Source organism: Ailuropoda melanoleuca, chromosome 19, assembly GCF_002007445.2.
Source record: "Ailuropoda melanoleuca isolate Jingjing chromosome 19, ASM200744v2, whole genome shotgun sequence".
In the NCBI taxonomy this organism is placed as follows: domain Eukaryota; kingdom Metazoa; phylum Chordata; class Mammalia; order Carnivora; family Ursidae; genus Ailuropoda; species Ailuropoda melanoleuca.
The window spans coordinates 8,506,745-8,525,425 of record NC_048236.1 but is presented as its reverse complement, the minus strand read 5'-3'; the positions used below and the strand labels follow the sequence as shown (position 1 = coordinate 8,525,425).

The 18,681-nt window shown below is 40.1% G+C and overlaps 1 pseudogene; it reads right to left on the bottom strand.

Moving 5' to 3' along the window:
- Nucleotides 1-18,681, bottom strand: part of LOC100465818 — a 150,637-nt pseudogene that overhangs the window by 9,552 nt on the left and 122,404 nt on the right.

The following is an 18,681-nucleotide window of genomic DNA, read 5'->3' as shown; positions in this document are numbered from 1 at the left end:
AGATACACATATTTGTAAAATGATTTTACCCTGGTCCATTATATGTGATTTGTAACAGATGCTGGACAAATTATCTTTGTGTAAACGCATTGTACACGCTCGTTGCCAGTAGCATCCCATAATCATTGTGACAACCCCAAAACACCCCTACCTGTTTCAAAACTGCCCATAGATAGCTGTAGTGTCCCCTTTGATAATCAGTGCTTTACAAGTTCATAGTGACCCAAACCGTAAATCACAAGAAAGGGCAAAACTCTACATAAACTGTATTATGCACAAGGCCAAATGGGAATGCAGAATAAGGATTTTGCTTGGCTAGTTCACAAACATATAGTTGTACATGGATACGTATAAACTGTATATGGACAGATATCAATGTATCCATATAATATACTGTTTAAATGATTCCCATATAAATATACATACCTTGTCCCTAAGTTTTTTTTTTTTTCTTACTCCAGAATAAAAGAATCAAATGAGAAGTAAATAGTAAGTACTTAAGGTCATACTTGGCATTTCAAAAAAAAATTTATTTTGAAACTAAAGTGTCTCTTCTCTTCGCATGTTTTATGTTTGGTGTAGAGCCTAGAGTATGCTTGGATTCAAACATATAACTCCAGGAATGGCTATTATTTTGGAACTGGGTTGTACAGACGCCATTACTGCCCGCGTGGTATGCCAGCCGATCAATAGCCTGATGAGGCATGTGTGGCCTGCACTGCCCAGCCCCACTATTTTCAACCTAATTAGCAGCTGCTCAAAGATGGGAAACAGGTGCAGATCCAGGGCCAGACCAGGGAAGTCTGCCTGTAATTAACAAGGAAAAAAGGGTCAGATATTGGGAAGAATATCAAATCGGCCCACTGGGGTTAGCATGCTGGCCTCAAAGGCATAGTCACCTGAGATCTTAAGCATGCTAATGTAAATTATGCAAGCTTTCAAACAACGTGGCTGCATAATCAGTTGGCAGACAGGAAAATGATTTTTTCTTTCTTTTTTTTTTCAATAGAGTAGGGAAAAAGGGCATCTGCAAACTTACTTTTTTCTCACCATGTTGTGGACTTGCCCATCATGTAGTGACATTTTCTGAGAAGCAATCATGAGTCCTTAAAAGAAGTTGTTAACCAATTACAACTCTTGTAGAAATAGGTGAAGTTTGGAGGAAAATCTAATAATCAGGTTGTTGAGAGAATTATGGATTAACAGATATTGGGAAGCAGACACCTTATTTATTTATTTATTTTTATTGACTGGATATTTGATATTAAGGGATTAGTTTTTTGGTTTTTTAAAAATTTTTTTTATTTTAATGTTTTTTTTTTATTATATTATGTTAGTCACCATACAGTACATCCCCGGTTTCTGATGTAAAGTTTAATGATTCATTAGTTGCGTATAACACCCAGTGCACCATGCAATATGTGCCCTCCTTACTACCCATCACCAGTCTATCCCATTCCCCCACCCCCCCTCCCCTCTGAGGCCCTCAGTTTGTTTCTCAAAGTCCATAGTCTCTCATGCTTCATTCCCCCTTCTGATTACCCCCACTTTCTTTATCCCTTTCTTCCCCTACCAATCTTCCTAGTTCTTATGTTCCATAGATGAGTGAAATCATATTGATAATTGTCTTTCTCTGCTTGACTTATTTCACTTAGCATTTCACTTAGCATTATCTCCTCCAGTGCCATCCATGTTGCAGCAAATGTTGAGAATTCGTTCTTTCTGATAGCTGAGTAATATTCCATTGTATATATGGACCACAAATTCTTAATCCAGTCCTCTGTTGAAGGGCATCTTGGTTCCTTCCACGATTTAGCTATTGTGGACAATGCTGCTATGAACATTTGGGTGCATATGGCCCTTCTCTTCACTGCGTCTGTATCTTTGGGGTAAATACCCAGTAGTGCAATGGCTGGGTCATAGGGTAGCTCAATTTTTAACTTTATAAGGGACCTCCACACTGTTTTCCAGAGTGGCTGTACCAACTTGCATTCCCACCAACAATGTAGGAGGGATCCCCTTTCTCCACATCCTCTCCAACAATTGTTGTTTCTTGCCTTGTCTATCTTTGCCATTCTAACTGGCGTAAGGTGGTATCTCAGTGTGGTTTTGATTTGAATTTCCCTGATGGCTAATGATTTTGAACATTTTTTCATGTGTCTGTTAGCCATTTGTATGTCTTCATTGGAAAAGTGTCTGTTCATATCTTCTGCCCATTTTATGATTTGTTTATTTGTTTCTCGTGTATTGAGTTTGAGAAGTTCTTTATGGACCTTGGATACCAGTCTTTTATCTGTAGTGTCCTTTGCAAATATATTCTCCCATTCCGTGGGCTGTCTCTTAGTTTTTTTGACTGTTTCCTTGGCTGTGCAGAAGCTCTTTATCCTGATAAAGTCCCATAAGTTCATTTTATCTTTTATTTCTCTTGCCTTTGGAGATGTGTCGTGAAAAAGGTTGCTCTGGCCGATGTCATAGAAGTTGTTGCCTATGTTCTCCTCTAGAATTTTGATGGATTCCTGTCTCACATTGAGGTCTTTCATCCATTTGGAGTTTATTTTTGTGTATGGTGTGAGAGAGTGGTCAAGTTTCATTCTTTTGCATGTAGCTGTCCAATTTTCCCAGCACCATTTATTGAAGAGACTGTCTTTTTTCCACCGGATGTTTTTTCCTGCTTTATCAAAGATTAGTTGCCCAAAGAGCCGAGGGTCCATTTCTGGGTTCTCTATTCTGTTCCATTGGTCGATGTGTCTGTTTTTGTGCCAGTACCATGCTGTCTTTGTGATCACAGCTTTGTAGTACAGCTCGAAATCCGGCATTGTGATGCCCCCAGCTTTGTTTTTCCTTTTCAACAGTTCCTTGGAGATTCGGGGCCTTTTCTGGTTCCATACAAATTTAAGGACTATTTGTTCCAGTTCTTTGAAAAATGTCCTCGGTATTTTGATCGGGATAGCATTGAAAGTGTAGATTGCTCTGGGTAGTATGGACATTTTAACTATGTTAATTCTTCCAATCCATGAGCATGGAATATTTTTCCATCTTTTTATGTCTTCCTCAATATCTTTCAAAAGTGATCTATAGTTTCTAGCATATAGGTCCTTTACGTCTCTGGTTAAGTTAATTCCAAGGTAACGCATGGTTTTTGGTGTTATTGTAAATGGGATGGATTCCCTAATTTCTCTTTCTTCAGTCTCGTTATTCGTGTATAGAAATGCAACTGATTTCTGGGCATTGATTTTGTATCCTGCCACATTACTGAATTGTTCTATAACTTCTAGTAGTTTGGGAGTGGATTCTTTTGGGTTTTCCATATAGACTATCATGTCATCTGTGAAGAGAGACAGTTTGACTCCTCTTTGCCAATTTGGATACCTTTTGTCCCTTTTTGTCTTCTGATTGCAGTTGCAAGGACTTCTAGTACTATGTTGAATAATAGTGGCGAGAGTGGGTATCCTTGTCGTGTTCCTGATCTTAAGGGAAAGGCTTCCAGCTTTTCCCCATTAAGAATAATATTTTCTGCAGGCTTTTCATAGATGGCTTTTATGAGATTGAGAAATGTACCCTCTATCCCTACACTCTGAAGGGTTTTAATCAGGAAAGGATGCTGTATTTTGTCAAATGCCTTTTCGGGAAGCAGACACCTTATGCACATGTGGTTCTGTATAGGAAATTGATTTTGGTCATTGGAACGTTTTGAATCACTCCATAAAGTGAGGTCCATTTAAGATTCAAAGGACTTGCCAAGGGCAGGCTAAGTTTGGAGAAGGTGGAAGAGCAAATTTTTGAGCAAAAAATGAAGGACAGGTCGCATGCCTAGTTCAAATTCTGGCTTTAATAGTCAAGCTTTCAGTACTAAAGCATTCTTTCTATTCCAATTCATGAAGCTTACAGTTCACTCTAGGCTGAGAAGACTTTACACCTTACCCTTTTTAGCATTTAGCATTTAGTCTCCCCCTAAACTGTCACCTGCCTGGTGCCAGATTTCCTAGGCTCGAAGGGAGTTTTATATTTCTGGTTGAGCAATTTGTGGCAGTTCCATTCAACCTAGCCAAATTCACATCATGGTGAAGAAAAATCCCTAAACCTCAATACTTACCAAAGGTTTGTTTCTGGCTCTCAGTGCATGTCTTGTGGATTGGCTATGGTTTCGTATTTACTTCATTACAAATCTTCAGTGTGAGGAAGAGAGTCTCTCTGGGACATGGCCTATCTTTGTGACAGAGAGGATACAACATGGCAGAAACTTGGAAGTGGTTTTCATCCTTTCCACTTACACATCACTTGATTTCCTATGACATCAGTGAGGTGGGACGTATGCTCCTCCGTTGAGGAGGGGTGGTAAGGACTTTGGATAATAATAAAATCAACTACAGTGAGTTGAACTAAATCTATATACATTTTTAGAGAGCTAGTCCTTATTGTGGTGTGAATACAAGTACCAATGTGTCTAAAACAGTGAATATTTTAAAATCAGAGTCATATGAAATGATACTAGCTGCCTTATTTTTGTTTTCAAATATGCACCATGTGCCAGGCACTTTATAATTTTATCTTTCATGCCTTGAAATCTTGGAGTTTTCCCCATTTTATCGAAACCGTGGCTCAGAAACTTTCAGTGACTTGCTCAAGTCTCTTTAGCTAAAAATGTGGTAGCATGGGGGTTCTACCCCAGCCCTGTCATCAAACACACTCTTCTGAACGTACTGCGTGGCCTCAGAAGATGTGGCAGGTCTGGCAGGTATCTTATCTCATGGGCTTATAACACAATCTGTTGCATCTGTCGCATTCTGATTGCAAGATGACTGGGGGCATGAGAGGGTGCCTGTGCTGTCTGGAGAGCATCAGGCAGGAGCTCTGGGATCAGTGCAGTACTAAGCAGAGGATACACACTTTCAAGATTGAAGTCAAGGTGACTGAAATCTTTTTAGGGTCCCTTTACTCCAGTATCTTTATATTAGGGTTCCTCAATTTTACATTGTTGTATTTTTTTGCACTGGATAGTTTTTTGCTCTGTGTCTCTCTGTACGTGTATGTGGGGCTGTTTTTAGGATGTTTAGAAGCATGTCCAGCCTCTACTTATTAGATGTCCCAATGACAACTTTCCCCTAATGGTGAAAAACAAAAATTGCCAGATGTCCTTGGTGTGTGTGTGTGTATGTGTGTGTACGTGTACAGAAACACCCCTAGTTATAGGAACCACTGCTTTACATCCAAATGATAAATGTGGCATAGAATTCAAAGTAATATTACTGATACTGAACTCAATTTTATATGAAATCTAATCCTCCTGTATAGTATGATAATTATCCATCCTTTAAACAACAGTAATTGAACACTTATTACATTCAGGTACTTTGCTAGCTGATGGGGGAAGAGGTTATATGATAATGAGTGAGACCAGTCAGGTCTGCACTAGATGATGTGCTTTGTAATTCTGCATTTATAAAGGAGCTAAGAAAAATAATGAAAAGTTAGATTGAAGTTCTTTACATGGACAAGAAAAGACTGAGGGGTTTTAAATATAGCAAAATACAGTGAAGAATTTTGAGGATTTGATAGGAAAGAATGCAGGAAAGAAAATAATGCAGTTAACCATCCCTCTCTCTCCCCAGGATCAACTCTGACCACCTATTTTTGAGAGACATCTCAGAGCCTAAAATGTCTTTAAATAAATCCCCTGCTCTCAACAGATTCAGGGCTTTATGATGCTAAATCGAGAAAGAACTTTAGCCCCATCTAAACCTTGGGGCTGAGACCTGCCGGGAAAGATGGTAAGGTGAATGAAAAAGTCTCTTCTAAGTCTTGGGAAGATAATGAATCTTCTTCATTAGGAAGGAAGAGAAGGAGAACAGTGAAGAACACAGGAAGGAGAGGGAAATGATGGATGTAGAGCCATAGTCAGTGTGATACAGCGGGAAGATAGGAAATTCGGACAAAGTTGAGGTCCAGACTGCAAGACCTCAGGCCAGTTGTGTGTTAGATGTTACATCATTTCTAGAATGATTGCCTTCCCCATGGGTTGGTGTAAGAATTAAATATGCCTTATTTCCTTGTGAGGCACGTTTTAACAGTTTTAAATTGGCATACACATTCAATGCACTTTTCGTTAGTCCCCTCCCAAGTTTGCCACCTATTGTTATCATGGGAGGCTGGAAGGAAACTAGACTTTCTGATTGGAAAAGTGCTGTTTACCTGTAATTTTTATATACCTGTTTGGAGGTCAGGTCAGGGAGCTTTGGGCTAGATGAGGAGGAGATGAAATGGGTTCTTATTAAAAAGACCTACATTGCCTGAAGGATGGAATGGATGACCAAAAGGGAAGAGGTATTTAGAAGCAATCAATTAACAAACTTTAAAGAAATAAACAAAAGAAAAGCCATTATCTAAAACGAGAGCCATTTAGCTTTAGACAAATGTTTGATTCCTGACTGTGACAGAAAGCCAGGAAGATGGGGCAGAGTGGGGTGCTCTCCAGTTCTGTTAATAAACTATGGCGGATATCAGAACTTCACTCTCACTCTCCACCTTTTTCTTGTTGAATTCTGTTGGAAATTTTATGTCTACTGGCACTATAAATGACTTGGGTCTCTTAGTGTCCTATCATTTGCTTATGATACTAATTATATCTTAAACAGGCGTGCTCTGGAACTTGTTTTAGTTGGAGACCAAGGCCCATGAAATATTAAGAACCATATTTGATTGCATTACCTTGCATGTAGGAGCCACTTAATGAATACTGGTTGGTTGAGAGCTTGATCCTACAGAAATTGAAGTCCCATATATGGTTAAGGCTGCTCTCCTAGTCTAAAATTCCTGTTGTGATGCTTATTTTTGTTTAAGTACAAGGCATTATTTTTAACTACAAGACATTCAAATTTAATAGTTGGGTGAGCAAGGAAATAAGCCATTTTATCTCTATTGAACAGATGAAAACACTTAAGTCTAGACAGTACAGTGTTTTATTTAAAGTCACACGGTAAGTAAATTTAAGCTGAGACTTTTGTTTCTAGGAAATCATGAATTACCCAACCACAACTATTTTCTCAGCCTTATATCTAACGAACACCAGGCTAAAACACGTCCCTTGTAGATCTAAAATGGTACCATGGGTGCCCTACGTCCTAGGACATATTGTTAAGACTGGGGGAAAATGGCCATATCTTATAAATTAGAAGGAACTAGAGTAGCATCATTAGATATTTCAGTCAAGTTCAACAGCTGGCCTCCATTCTTCTTTTAAAATGCAGAGTCTCAAAATAGACAGGCTAAGATTTATAAAAATAGATTTGTCTGTCACTTCTAATTTTACATTTTGCAAACAAGTTGTGCTTCAATGAAAATTTGCAGATAGATTGAGCATCTGGCAAAAGGAAGCTTGTCATGATTTTCATGGTTTGGATTCAGACTACAAAAGATAATTGGTAAAGATAACCTTTTGTTTGAATAGCCTAAATGATTTTACCTCACTAACTCTGACAACAGATGGTGAATATAGTTATTATCAATTCATTTTTGTGAAAGGAAGGGGACTGAAGGACCAAAGCACAGAAACCCTCCTCACTGTAGCATTGTGGAATGAGGTTCTAGGCTAGGTTTGCAAGCCTAGTTTTGTCACTCACTGGCTTTGTGAGCTGGACACGTCTCTGAATAGCTGGAGTTTTCTGTCCTCAGCTGCAATAGGACAGAGTCGATTAGACCTCCCTCTACTCAAAGTGTGGTCCATGGACCAGCAACGTTGTCACTGCCTGGAAGCTCATTAGACTCTCAGGTCTCACCGCAAGCCTACGGAATCAGAATGCACATTTGAAATAGATCCCAGTGATTTCTGTGAACACTGCCCCTCCAGAAGCCCTGGGTTTAAGGCTCTTAAGGCTTCCTTCTAGTCGAAACACTTTTATTTTGAGCACAGGGATAGTGGTGACTGGCTACCACCCTAGTAGAGTCCTTGGCATAGGATACAGTATGGGATGAATAGACAACTGAAGGGAAAGGTATTGTCAACGAGTCAAACTCCAAAGACGAGTCATTTTGACCAACACGTGCTTGAAATCTCAGATAGCTCCTTTTGTAAGTTGTGCCAATTGTTTCCCCCACATAGAAGCACGAGAAGCCTGTGTTCTCATATACACTTCTTCCTTTTAAACAAAAGGATTTTACTTTCACATTAAAAAAATAGTGGCTCCTCACCTGGATGGCTCAGTAGGTTAAGCATCTGCTTTTGGCTCGGGTCCTGATCTCAGGGTCCTGGGATCGAGCCCCGGGTCGGGCACCCTGCTCAGTGGGGAGTCTGCTTTTCGCTCTGCCTCTCTCTCTGCCCCCTCCCCTTGCTCGTGGTCTCTCTCTCTGTCTCAAATAAATAAAATCTTTAAAAAAAAATAGTTGCCCCAACCTCTCTCTGCACGTACCGATTCTAACTGGTACAAACACCAAACCAATCTGTCCTTTTCCTTGAAGCTGCTTTCTTTCCCTTTCTCAGCCCACCTGCTCGGGCATCACATTACTGCCAGGCCATTTGCACCATCTGCTCATTTAAGTGTCCGTTGATGGGAGGACAGAGGACACCTGGTGACCATGAAGTCGGCCCAATACACTGAAGGAAATCAGCAAAGTGGTAAACAGGCACGAAATGAAACAGACCTTGGGAATCTAGAGGGTTGAGTTTCTGAGGGAGGAGGGACGAGCAAAGTGGGTTGAGCTTCTGAGGCTCTAGGCAGTCTTTTAATTTCCTGACCTTTTGCTTGGTGAGCACTGCCCTGTGAAAGAAGAGACATTCCTAAGGAAGCAAGAGCACATTCATTTTCTGCTGAGCAGCTGCCTTCTGCAAAGCAAATTGTACGTGGTGAGCCTGCTCTGGGTACCTGTTGGAGTGAAAATTGTTACTTCTCTGAAAGACCACCTGTTGTCCAAGCTGCTAGCCAGGTCATTGCTTCAATTCTGCAAAGCACCCATAGTCAACTGTTTATCATTTCTGAAAGCAGATTCAAATGGGAAAACCTAGATACAACCTGCAGAAATATGGCCAAAAGGCTACCCTGGAAGATTAGGCCTCAGAGAACCAGGCAAAGGGCCCCAGGCCAAAGTAAGGACACACAATCCTAGACATACTCCTAGGAGCCTCAACAGTCCGTCACATGTCTCCTTCTCGGCCCAGAGTTACTGAAAACCAACGGTCACACGTTTAGGTCATGGTTTCAATTCTTAACAGAAAGTGACTGCTTCTCCTTACCCGGCAGGATGCAGGTTCATGAAAAGCATTAGCAGTGGTGGGCGTGAGGATATTTCTGTCTCTGAACCTTAACAGAATCACTTCAGAATTTTGTAAATGGTTAATCAGAGCCATGTATACAGAAGAAGTGTAGTGATGAAGAGAGTCGTCTCTGGGAATAGAATCCTGACTTCATAATTTACTTGTATGACGACGGGCAAATTCCTGTTTTTCTTTTTTTTTTTTTTTAATGATTTTTTATTATATTATGTTAGTCACCATACAATACATCCCCGGCTTCCGACGTAAAGCTCGATGATTCATTAGTTGCACATAACACCAGTGCACCATGCAATACGTGCCCTCCTTACTACCCATCACCAGTCTATCCCATTCCCCCACCTCCCTCCCCTCTGAAGTCTTCAGTTTGTTTCTCATAGTCCATAGTCTCTCATGTTTCATTCCCCCTTCTGATTACCCCCCTTTTCTTTATCCCTTTCTTCCCCTACCGATCTTCCTAGTTCTTATGTTCCATAGATGAGAGAAATCATATGGATAGTTGTCTTTCTCTGCTTGACTTATTTCACTTAGCATTATCTCCTCCAGTGCCGTCCATGTTGCAGCAAATGTTGAGAATTCGTTCTTTCTGATAGCTGAGTAATATTCCATTGTATATATGGACCACAGCTTCTTAATCCAGTCATCTGTTGAAGGGCATCTCGGCTCCTTCCATGATTTGGCTATTGTGGACAATGCAGCTATGAACATTGGGGTGCATATGGCCCTTCTCTTTACTACGTCTGTATCTTTGGGGTAAACACCCAGTAGTGCAATGGCTGGGTCATAGGGTAGTTCAATTTTTAACTTTTTAAGGGACCTCCACACTGTTTTCCAGAGTGGCTGTACCAACTTGCATTCCCACCAACAATGTAGGAGGGATCCCCTTTCTCCACATCCTCTCCAACAATTGTTGTTTCTTGCCTTGTCTATCTTTGCCATTCTAACTGGCGTAAGGTGGTATCTCAGTGTGGTTTTGATTTGAATTTCCCTGATGGCTAATGATTTTGAACATTTTTTCATGTGTCTGTTAGCTTTGTATGTCTTCATTGGAAAAGTGTCTGTTCATATCTTCTGCCCATTTTATGATTTATTTATTTGTTTCTCGTGCATTGAGTTTGAGAAGTTCTTCGTAGATCTTGGATACCAGTCCTTTATCTGTGTTGTCCTTCTGAGCATTGATTTTCTGTCTTAGTTTCCTTACCTATAAAATGGGTTGATGGTAGTAACCTACCTCACAGGGCTGTTGTAAAGACCGTGTGTACCATGGAAAGAACTAGTCTGGCATATAGTTAAGTGTTAACACAGTTCGCTCTTATTTGAGAAGAGAGACCGTTCTGACAATTTTTTTTTTCTTACCCACAGAAAATAGAAGCTAATTATGGAAACAGTTAGGATCAGTGTTCTGCGTGGATTCCAGGTGATACAACTCTTCCATCCTTCCACTTTCTGTCAGGCCTTGTTTCCTGTTACCTTATTATTTGACTCCTAGCTCTGTTGGAGAAAATACGAGAAAAGAAATCTATCGAATGATTCTTTCCTGTGGTGTCTTCCTTGTCAGCATCTGCTCCATCACTAGTAAGATATTGACATAGTGAAGGTTCCCTCAATCTTGTTCAAACAGGGAGTTAACTTTAAATCTCAGTGATGAGAGAGGGCTTAATTGGAGCCAAAGTATCTTGATGCCCTTAAAACTAAGTCCAGGCCCTCACAATGGGGTGAGTCAAGAATCTCAAACTCAAATGCCCACAGGGGCCTGAAAGAGGGAAGTGCCATCAGCCTCTCTTCTGTTGCTCACTTTGGACAAAGATAGGGTGACAGAGAGATATGGCTCTACTTGGAGGCAGATAATTGTGTAAGAGCAGGATCAACAGCCGTACACACTCGCTCTTAGTTTGGGAGAAATTAACAAGAGGTGAGCCCTGTGGAAAAATGGCACCCATTTGAGCTCAAGAGGGAAGTTGCTACTCAGCTCATTTGAGCCCCAAGGTTCTCTATTTTCTGATCTTTAAAGAGAAGCCTCAAATGTGGAATTTTTTTTTCCCAAGTAAAATCTCCAGATCTTTTATCAGGTGAAAATTTGAGATGTCAGAACATGGAGGAGGACAAATAAAGCATGTTTACCAGTTGAACCTAGTGTGTTGGCTTCAACTTTGGGTTAAGTTACATGCACTTAGATCCCTCTCTATGCCAGCCAGTAAGGATACGAAACTGCACGTGCCTAGTAGAGGCCTGGGTGCTGTAGGGAGAGAGAAAATCTTAATTTTGGTCAGGAGATTGGAGTCTCATGCATGGGGGCTTTTCCCCTTTTTTCCTTTAACTTTTTATTTTGAAATAATTTCAGATATACAGAAAATTTGCAAAAGTAGTGCAAAGACTCTCAATAGGTCACTTACCTAGATTCTCTAAATATGACTAATATTTTATCATATTTACTCTCTGAATCTCTTTGTCTTGTTCTTTCCTTATTGCTCTTTCTCCTTTTTGGGTTTATCTGTGTGTGCGTGTGTGTGTGTGAGTGTGTGCGCGTGCTTCTGTGCACTTGCGCGATTTTCCTGAAAAATTTGAGAATAAGTTGAAGAATCAGTGTCCTTTTATTTCCAAATGGTTTCGTGTATTTCCTAAAATCAAGAATATCTTCGTACATACCACAGTGTAATAGTCAGATGAAGAAATTAACATTAATGCAGTGTTATTATCTGATCTTTAAAGATCATTCAAATTTCATGCCCCAATTTCTTTATAACAAAAGAAGAATTTCGGGTCCAGAATGCAACAGTATCTATGTTGTCTCTTCATAGCCTTGTTGGCGGGGGTGGGGTGGGGAAGCAGTTTCTCTTTGTCATTCATAAGAAAAGACAAATCTCTTTTGTCTTTTATAACATTAATATTTTAGAAGAGTACAAGCGATTCCTCAATATTTTAGAAGAGAAGAGGCTATCTTTCATTTGGGTTTGTTTATTTCCTAACAATTAGATTCAGGTCATGCGTTTTTGTAGGGATACCAAGAAGTGATGTTGAGTTCTTCTCAATGTGAGAAAGACATAATGGGAGTATTTGAGGAAGACTGTCTGTTTTGTCAGGAGAAGCATTAACTGTACAAAATGCTACAAGAATAGCATTTTGGGGGCGCCTGGGTGGCACAGCGGTTAAGCGTCTGCCTTCGGCTCAGGGCGTGATCCCGGCGTTATAGGATCGAGCCCCAGGTCAGGCTCCTTTACTATGAGCCTGCTTCTTCCTCTCCCACTCCCCCTGCTTGTGTTCCCTCTCTCGCTGGCTGTCTCTATCTCTGTCGAATAAATAAATAAAATTAAAAAAAAAAAAAGAATAGCATTTTGCTATTTTTTTTTTTATTATTTTAACCTTGTTATTAGATGATCCTATTCAAATTCTTTCAGTCTACATAAAGTTTTCTCCTCTTCTCCCACTCTATATTTGTTTTCATCAAGAGATATCCAGATTCTTTGGATCCATTTGGTATTGAGATTATATATAAACCTGTTCAGTGTAATGAATCAGTAGCTAAAATGACAGCAAAATAAAGCAGACAGGACTCACTATTGAATTTGGTAGCAGGAGCCTTTCCCCCTCCTTGGGCCCCCAGAAGCTTTAAATATGAAACAAGAAGCAGACTATGGATTATATAGAGTGTAGAGATGCCTAATACTTCATCCTCACTTTAATGAAAGAAGTAATTCCTGGCATTTATACCATTTTGAAAAATTCTCAAAACTTTGTGGTATTTATTGTTCCTTTTTTATAAGAGAAAATACAGGTGAAGATTTTAAAATACTAGCCTAAGATAGTCCTGCGCTGGAATCGTAGTTTTGTTCCTTGGAACAATCATTCTGCGGAAATGTTTTGTGAAGTTCCTAAATTTGAGTAGCATCAGAGAACAGCAGCAAAGCATAGGCTTTTGAACTCACAGGTTCTAGTTGAAGCTTCAGATTTATCATCCAGTATTTGTGGAATCCTAGACAATTTGCTCTCCGAGCTCAGTTTCCTCATTTGTGAAATGGAGGATTATCTTGCCAGAATTTCACAAAGACTAACAAGATAAAAGAAAAACATTTAACTCAGTGCACTTGGTAGGTAGTACAATCCAATAAATGTGGATTTTCTTCCATATTCCTTTGTATCTAGGCACCTTCAAGGGTTTACGAATTCTCACTTTGTTACAAAGTCTGTTGGGAGGAATTTCAGTACCTAGTAATACTGAAAAAGATGTGGTAAGAAAGAGGCACAGAATTTTAAAAAAATTTAACAACCTGGCATGTTGGACATGTGGACACCCTACGCTCCTAAAATCATGAAAGCAAATATCAATGATGGGGAAGCTTTTACATGAATGTGGTACGTTTAACCAAAATATTTGCAGAATCAATTTGACAGGCACAAATAGGAAGCCTCTGGATCTTGGTTCTATGTAGAAATTCCCTTTGGTAATTTAGGCAGCTCCTTACAATTAGAACTCAAGAATTGCTATGGCAAAGTAGGTGACATCTTTCATGTGTTGAAAGGACAGAAGGAACACGGTCCCATGTAGAGGATGTCGTCCCTCTCAAGTGGTTCTGACTCCCTGGTGGAGTGACGGCGTGCTTGTAAGCCCTGACTTGGGCTTCAGTGGCTCACAGGTCCACTTTTGTTCACTTTAGATTTTTGCAGGCACATGACATCATAGTCCAGGTAAAGATGAAACACTCTTGAATTTCTATTTTCTCACCTTTGTAGGAAGTTACTCGTTGTCCAGCTGTTGCTGCTTTTCTTCTATGTATGTAAAGGAGTAAGTCATCAGAAATAGGGTAGGGAGGGTGGAAGGTATAGATTGGAGCATTGGGCACTTCTCTGTTGAAGAAAGGGAACAATAATGTCATCATCCACTTTTTTTTTTTAAACACTGCTTATATTTGGAGTGACCATATGATTGATTATCCAAATGATACTATCCAGTGATTATCCAATGACCATATGACTGATTATCCACTATTACTTTTGAGAGAGAAAGAGGGTGTTATTAGTAATTTTACTGAGACAAAATAAGTAAACTGAGACTGACCCAGGCAGACCAGGGTTTATGCTCATGATCTCCTTGACGACTTATGTTATTAAAATTACTAGGAAGGTTAGACTTGAGGAGAATGAGTTAATAAATAAAACTGCCAATGGGCACGATTTCCCCTTACCGCTACCCCCATTTCTGTCCAGTGCCCACCTTCTCCGGGCCGGTTAGGGCTCTCCATTTCAGGCATGTCACTATGATTCAGACTTCAACTGGCTTTTCTAGAAAAGTGTATGTGGCTGATGCCCCCATTCTCATGACCCATTTCAGAGAACTGAAGATTTATCTTTGAAACTCCTTCACGTTAAAAGGTCTGTTTGCGGTGATCTTAGTGTAGCGGTCTTTTTTGAGCAAAGGAATTCATGGTCACAAACAACGGGGGAAATCTGGTGCTAACGTATTTGGAAAGTGACTGCTTTTGTTTTAGGGAGAGGGTTTTTGTTTTTTTTTACCATGGAGGCAAAAGCCTTCTTCCTGTTCACTTTACAATCTTGCGCACTTGTGAGGCACGAGCGCCTGTAGCCTTTTCATGAGCCTTTGCTCAGTTGTCCCTCCCCACAGGCAGAGTATGCGGTCTCTGTAGGGTGGCTTCATTATGGAGCACAGGGTTCCCATTCTTTCTTTTTTTTTTTAATAAAGATTTTATTTATTTATTTGTCAGAGAGAGAGAGAGCAAGACAGCACAAGCAGGGTGAGTGGCCCGCAGAGGGAGAGGGAGAAGCAGGCCTCCCCTCCCTCCCCAGCAGGAAGCCAGAAGTGGGGCTTCATCCCAGACCCAGAGATCAAGACCTGAGCTGAAGGGAGACATTTAACCAACTGAGCCACCCAGGTGGCCCAGGCTTCCCATTCTAAAGAGCTGTACCAATGAGATCTAGAGAAGCAAAGAGAGATGCTTGCTGTCACAGCAAACATTCATTGTGTGTGTATATATTTCTGACCTAAATTAATTTGGGTCCAGTTGATGGAGTAGTCACAGGGACTTCTGAATTAATAATAGGGATAATATAATAATAATAATAGCAAAATCATAATGTGCTTACAATGTCCAAGGCATTGTTCTAAGAGCCTAATGCATTTATACCTAACATTTTAATCAATATTTAAAATTTTTCCCTAATGGTAACTGCAAAATTTAGACTTTTTTTTCCCTTCATGGGGAATAGAATTAATTGTTTGCTGCACGTGAGCCCTGTTTTGTTTATTTGCCAAGAAAGCTTTAGATAGATAGTTTTTCTCATGTAACTGAGTGCTTTTAGCTCTTTCCTTGTACGTTAGATGAGTGTTTTTAAGCACGCATCTTGCTGCTTTTGGTTCCAGGCTGAATGGGGCTTTGTCTTGCAATGTTTATATTTGTGCTGAAGTAATGTGGACTCATAAGATTAGGTAAGGTTTGTTGCTGGAGGCAATATTATGCAATTGCTTAAAATCTTACTTAGTTCGGATGGTTAACAGTCTTCAGTGGCATTTAACTCCTCTTTTGTGTTTATTTGTATTCAAGTACTTTAAGACAGGAGTTTAGTTAGCTTCCTGGGGTGACTTTCTGCCTGATATTATTATTTAAGTTACATCTCAAATATAGCGGGGGCGGGGGTGGGGGGGAGGAAGGAGAAGAGGAAATAGAAGAGAAAAAACATGAGACACATTGTCATTCATTACCCATTAAATGTTTAGGAAGTATTGTTTTCCTCAATACTAACCAGAGATATAATTAGCCTGAAGGGCATCACTTTCTGTGTAAATCCAAGGGGAAGTCTCTCTGGGAGTGTTGGAGTTGGGTATGGTTGGCTATAGGCTTTTCACTGTCCAGTTCAGGTCTCAGTGATTTTTCCAGGAGTCACAGCACCGAGTTGGGCACTTAGTTAATGCTCCATATATAATAAACTGGAGGGATCAAGACTTAAGGAGAGAACTGAAATATAGTAGAATATTAGAGGGGGTTATTTTACTGTGTTGAAAGATCCCAGGATGGGCTTTACTGTGGATTATAAAAATGAAAGAAAGGTTGATAATTACTTATGGTAGGTGTTGAGCAGGAAGACCCAAGTACCATCCCCAAGCGAGGACTCCCACCATTGCCGGCGAGCAAAGATCAGAACACAGCCAACCGTTAGCAGAAGGAACACACAGACCTCCACCCACTGCCTCATGTAGGCTTCAGAGTCCCCAAGGAGAACTCAGCACACGAGGAAGTGGTCCCAAGAGTATGCTACGAAGGGAAAGAAGAAATGCAGCAAGATCAGTGTCTGTAGCATGGCCAGCAGGTCCCTCTGATAGCCGTTCAGGGGAGTGGACTGAACACAGGACTCTGATGATTCTGGCAAAGACCCGGTTCTCTTCCTCTGGAGGCAGATGGACTGGTGGGGCTGGTTGGCTATTGCAGGACCCACAGGCTTATGTAATACAGGGTCATTCACTTGTGTTGAGTTGTATTGGGTAGTACTAAGTTGTATTGGGTTGTATTGGGTAGTACTGAGTTGTATTGCATTGGGTAGTACTGAGTTGTATTGGGTTGAGTACCCAGAACAGGGGAAAGGTTTCTCCTCAGGGGGAAGAATCTGGGGCTCTATGACAACTCCTGCCAAGCTTCCACATAGGTGAAAGTTTCAGGCCCAGAACACGGGTGGGTAACCCTCAGAGTGCCAAGTTGCAAGGTAGCCGTGTCCACAACATAAGGAAGAGGCAGAGGGGAGTGAAGGCTCCAACTAGAAATGTGCCCCTGGAAAACGAAAACTTTGTATGGTTATCTTCATCCCTCCCTTCAATTTTATGAGCGGCAGACATTACTTATCAGTCATGGAAATTTTTCCGGATAAATTGGGAAACAATCCTTTTGCTTTTTATCTTCAGACTCCTTCTTAAATCATTTCATGTGGCCACTGTCAACTACAGGGAGTTAATGTATGATTTAAAATGTAATTGTTAAAGGACTGTAGATCTTGTGAAATTAAAGACATGGCAGCTCTGAGGTGGGAAGAGAGCAGAGGACAGGTATCTGTACTGAAACGAGCCTGGGAAAGGGTGTCAGAGGAAGAAGAGAAGATCCCAGTAGGGGAGAAATGGATCTTACAAACTCAACGGAGTTGGCATGGATGGATGAATGAATGAATAAATAACGAGGGGTACATTTGAATTAGTCAGAGTGTCTGTGTTCCCCTCATGGCATTTCCTTCATTTTTAAACAACCCTGGGCAAGCCCCATATGTCATATATTTCCTAGCAAAACAAAGATTGGAAGTGTGGCAATATCCTGATAATTCAGGCAAAACCTCCACTTCTGCTTGGAGTACAGAAAATACCACTGGGAAAGAGAATTATAAATAAAAACATGTTTTTCTTTTATAACAGCATGTCATTACCATCTCTATGAATTTATATGACATCTTTTACTTAGGAAAGTAAATGGAATTCCATTAATGCTTATAAACGACTACTGAAGAACTAAGCAGTGTAGGGTAACATTACGATCCAATACCCGTGTGAGGGGATTGGAGATCTTATTCCTGAGTGATTAGGCTAAACTCTCAATCACTCATATTTTGACTGTTCCAATAAGAAGTGAACAATTTTCTAAATTGAATATTGAAGACCAAAACATGCAACCAACAGAGAATACCTTCATTTTGTAGTTTCCTAAAGTTATTTGGAGTTATGTTCCCGTAGTTTCAACCACATATGTTGGTGTACTTAATGATGCGGGGCTCATGATTTTACTTCTCTGCTCTTGCTGTAGATTACCTATATATCTTCACTTCCTTTCGATCTGTTCAATGTAAATTAAGAAGAAATTATTTTACATGCGTTTTAATTGTCAAAAACTAAAAATATGTAAAATTCTACAGCCTAAAGCAAACCCTGTTAATATTTTGGTGATACATACCCTTTAAAAACACAGAAGAGATTATTTTTATATATTCTTTTATGAAATGACTTTGTCCTGGGCACCTGTGTGGCTCAGTCCGTTAAGCATCTGACTCTTGGTTTCAGATCACATCATGTCCTCAGGGTTGCGAGGCTGACCCCCATCTCAGCCTCTGTACTCAGCACAGAGTCTGCTTGAGATTCTCTCCCTTCCCCTCAAGTCACCCCCTCCCTGCTTACATGTGCTTTCTCTCTCTATCTCAAATAAATAAATAAATAAAATTTTTTAAAAAATTAAAAAAAGTAGAATGACTTTGTATTACTTCCAGTATGTTGTATGGTATCTTCTTTCTATATCAATAAATTTATATTTATGTAAGACAGATGTATCATTTTTCATGGTTGCCTAGTGTTCTGTTCTGTGGGTTTAACACAAGCTACTTAACCAATTCTTATTTTTGGATATAACATTTATTTCTAAATTTTACGATAATGTAAAGAAATA